The sequence below is a fragment of the Lithobates pipiens genome, unplaced genomic scaffold (genome assembly GCF_037356315.1).
Source record: "Lithobates pipiens isolate NorthernLeopardFrog02 unplaced genomic scaffold, aLitPip1_a1.2 Scaffold_13, whole genome shotgun sequence".
NCBI lineage: Eukaryota > Metazoa > Chordata > Amphibia > Anura > Ranidae > Lithobates > Lithobates pipiens.
The window spans coordinates 491,381,301-491,385,915 of record NW_027507718.1 but is presented as its reverse complement, the minus strand read 5'-3'; positions in this window follow the sequence as shown (position 1 = coordinate 491,385,915).

The following is a 4,615-nucleotide window of genomic DNA, read 5'->3' as shown; positions in this document are numbered from 1 at the left end:
CCAAACCTGTAGACTTTACCTTACACATGAGCCGTGTGTGCGGAACTGTATCGAATGCTTTTGCAAAATCCAAGTATACCACGTCCACCGCCACCCCTCTGTCCAAGGTTTTACTTACCTTCAATTGCTGTTTGATATGCAACTCTGTGACTTGCTCGTATTCTTGCTCTTTTATTGCATGTAAAACTTCTCCGATATTGTATGAACACTGATTATCTTAATAAAAATTTATTGAAATTAAATAATCAAATGAGGAAAAATGTCATGTGAAGAATGACTCAGATTGTGCTAATATCCCCATTAGCAAGCAGCCAGTGACTCAGCACTGTCTGAAAAAATGAAAGCCAAACCATCAAAATTATCCATGAACAAAACAGAATGTCACAGAGGAGCGTAAACAACATGCAACAAGTAATCAGGGAGAAAGTCAATAAAACACACTAAATGTTCAAAGATGATATGTAATAATGATAAAATGAATACAGAAGCCAATACTAAGACTGGTAGGGGCATATTTGTAATAAAAAGAATCCAGTAACATTCTTAACCCCTTGCCGCCGGGCATACGCAGATGTGCATACTCGGCTTCCGGGGGGTATACCGGGATGATGCCCGCACCTGCAGGCATCATCCCAGTACCGTTTTTCTGAGCGGCCGATTGGCTTTCCAGCCATAACAACCGATGCAGCTAAAAGCCGCTCGGTTGTTATGCCGGAGGAGCGGGAAGGGACGTCCCCTCTTCCCGCCGCCTCCCGCCGCTCTTACGCTTCCAGCGGCTAGGGAGGGACTGGAATGACGCCGTAAGCGGTGTCATTGCAGTCTCCTAATTGTAAACACGGAATACAGCGACCTCATGACGTCACTTCCCGTTTACTCGGCTGCCAATGGCGCCGGATTTAAAGAAATATACAGTATTCAGAATCGCCGTTTTCGGCGATCTGAATACTTTGAAGTGTAAAGGAGGGATCAGGGGTCTTTTAGACCCCCCGATCCATCCATAAAGAGTACCTGTCACCACTTATTACTGTCACAAGGGATGTTTACATTCCTTGTGACAGCAATAAAAGTGATCAAATTATTTATTTTTTTAAACAATTTATTAATTAAAAAATAATTATTTTTTTTTAAAGCCCCCCCCCCCCCCCCCCCGTCGCCGCGAGCTCGCGCAGCAAATAAAACACATACAAAGTCACGCCCGCATATGTAAACGGTGTTCAAATCACACATGTGAGGTATCGCTGCGATCGTCAGAGCGAGAGCAATAATTCTAGCAGTAGACCTCCTCTGTAACTCTAACCTGGTAACTGGAAAAAAAATTAAAGCGTCGCCTATTGAGATTTTTAGGTACCGTAGTCTGTCGTCATTCCACGAGTGCGTGCGATTATAAAGTGTGACATGTTTGGTATCTATTTACTCGGCATAACATTTCGTTTTTTTTTTTAATTCATGAAAGTGTCACTTTTCCCAAAAAGTTGCATTTAAAACACCGTTGTGCAAATACCACGTGACATAAAATATTGCAGCAATCGCCGTTTTATTCTCTAGAGTCTCTGCTAAAAATATATATATAATGTTTGGGGGTTCTAAGTAATTTTCTAGCAAAAAATATGGATTTTAGCTTGTAAACACCAAATGTGAAAAATAGGCTTAGTTATGAAAGGGTTAATTTCATCCTCTGGCACTTACAATTCCCTATCTATGTACAGTACTGTGCAAAAGTTTTAGGCAGGTGTGAAAAAATGTATGCTTTCAGAAATAGAAGTGTTATTGGTTTATTTTTTATCAATTAACAAAATGGAAAATAAATAAACAGAAGAGAAATCTGAATCAAATAAATATTTGTTATGACTATCCTTTGCCTTCAAACCAGCATCAATTCTTCTAGATCAGTGTTTGCCCTTGTACACACGGTCGGAGAATCTGTCGGAATGCGTCTTATCGGACCGTGTCGTCAGATAATCCGACTGTGTGTGGTATGCATCGGACTGATTCCGTCCGAATCTCCGTCCGACCCAATTTTCCAACATGTTGGAAAGATTTCCCGACCAACTGGGCCGGACGAACCTAATCCGATCATGTGTACAGCATTTTCATCGGACCAAGTGCCACGCATGCTCAGATCAAATTCCTACATCAAAGCTATTGGCTACTAGCCTGAATGTAGTCCCATCGTAACGAAATTATGTCATCACGTTCTGAAAGATCGGATTTTTCGGCCAACTTGGCCCGACCGTGTGTATGGAACAGTTTTGGACACAATCCGTCGGACTAAACCCGACGGGCAAAACCTGACGGATTTGGTTGGCAAAATCTCCGACCGTGTGTACAGGGGCTTTCTCAACTCCAGTCCTCAAGGCGCCCCAACAGGTCATGTTTTCAGGCTTTCCATTATTTTGCACAGGTGATTTGATCAGTCTCATTGCCATAGTAATTGCCACATCTGAGGGAAATCCTGAAAACATGACCTGTTGTGGCGCCGTGAGGACAGGAGTTGAAAAACCCTGTTCTAGATAATACTTGAACACTGTTCTTGAAGGAACTCGGCAGGTAGGTTGTTTCAAACATCTTGGAGAACTAACCACAGATCTTCTGTGGATGTCGGCTGCCTTAGATCCTTCTATCTCAGTGATGGCGAACCTTTTTGAGTCTGAGTGCCCAAACTGAAATAAATAAGTTGGTTTTGTGTTGTAAAGTGCCAACACGGCAATTCGCGAGAAAGGGGTGCTGAGCAAAAGAGAGGGGGTGTGTGAGAGAGATGGGGGTGTGTGTAAGAGAGAGGGGGGTTGTGTGTAAGAGAGAGAGGGGGTTGTGTGCAAGAGAGAGAGGGGGTTGTGTGTAAGAGAGAGGGGGGTTGTGTGTAAGAGAGAGAGGGGGTTGTGTGTAAGAGAGAGGGGGGTTGTGTGTAAGAGAGAGAGGGGGTTGTGAGAGAGAGAGAGAGAGAGAAAGGGGGCTGTGTGAGAGAGAGAGAGGACACATAGAGAGAGAAAGGTGACAGAGAGTGAAGGGGGGCAGATAGATAGAGATAGGGGACACACACAGAGAGGGGGGACATACGGGGGGCAGAGAGAGAGGGGGGACAGAGAGATGGGGGCACAGAGAGGGGGAAGGGGGACAGAGATGGAGAGGGAGGACAGAGGGGGAGGGGTGTGAGAGATGCTGAGAGAGAAAGGGGGCAGAGAGAGAGAGAGATGGGACAGAGAGAGAGAGAGAGAGAGAGAGATATGGGACAGAGATAAAGGGGAAGGCACAGTGAAAGAGAGAGGGGACAGAGAGAGAGGACACATAGAGAGAGAAAGGTGACAGAGAGTGAGGGGGGACAGATAGAGATAGGGGACACACACAGAGGGGGGCACACGGGGGGTGCAGGAGTGTGAGATATGCTGAGAGAGAGAGAGAGGGGGCAGAGAGAGAGAGATGGGACAGAGAGAGAGATACAGGACAGAGATAAATGGGAGGGCACAGAGAAAGAGAGAGAGGGGACACAGAGAGAGAGATACACAGAGAGAGAGAGAGAGAGAGAGAGAGAGAGAGAGAGAGAGAGATATGGGGCAGAGATAAAGGGGAGGGCACAGAGAGAGAGAGAGAGGGGGGACAGAGAGAGAGGGGGGACATAGAGAGAGAGATAGAAAGGGGACACAGAGAGAGGGGGGCACAGAAAGGGGAGCAGAAAGAGGGGGACACGGGGGCTGAAAAAGAGGATAGCTGAGAGAAAGGGAGACCTCTAGCTCTGTCCTTATCTGCAATCCATGCTCTGCCTCCCTGCCCCAGTCTTTGTCTGCAGGTATTCAGTGTATAATTGTGCCCAGTACCTGTCTCCATCCCTGTTCCATCTAGCGGCTCCCTCACAGCCTGCGCCTCTCACCTGTCCTTGTCTTCTGGGCCCACGGTCAGTCTGTTCTGTGGGCCTCACTGTTGAAGGAGGTTTGAGGAGTCCAAGCTCTGGAAGGCGCCAGGGATGCTGCGCCCCTCTTCAGCCATACAATGAAGCAGTGAAGCTCTTCTCTCCCTCCCGTGCGTGCTGTCAGGCCTGTAGCCTACCACGCGGAGAATGTGGGGCCGCCCACTCAGTCGTGCAGACAGTGTCCCGCACCTAGTCGCTGCTTGCTTCTCTCCCTTGCGTGCTCTCAGGTCTGTAGCCTTCCGTGCGGAGGCTGCGGAGCCACCCACTCACTCGTGCAGTTAATTTCCTGCACCTCGCCGCTGTTTGCTGCCATGTTCTCCCCATCGTGAACCAGGACCCTCTCGAGTGCCCACAGAGATGGCTATGCGTGCCAGCTGTGGCACGCGTGCCATAGGTTCGCCATCACTGTTCTATCTCTTTATGTAATTCCAGACAAACTTGCATAGTACTGTGTCGAGTGTAGAAGACAGAAAACGAGTGGGAATAAGAGCAGTGGGTTGTCCAGAGATAATCCAGGCTAGCAAAAGCAAAATTTACCCCACTGTAAGTATAGCATATGTAGCTCTGACTCTCGAAGGAGCGGCTGATTTTAATGGGCTTACCGTTATCTTCTTCACCTTGATTTGCATCTAGGGGTTTCCCGTGGTAGATGGCTCAAGAACTATAGAGACTGACGACAGATCCGCCTAAAGGGATTTTTATTTGCAAAAACGT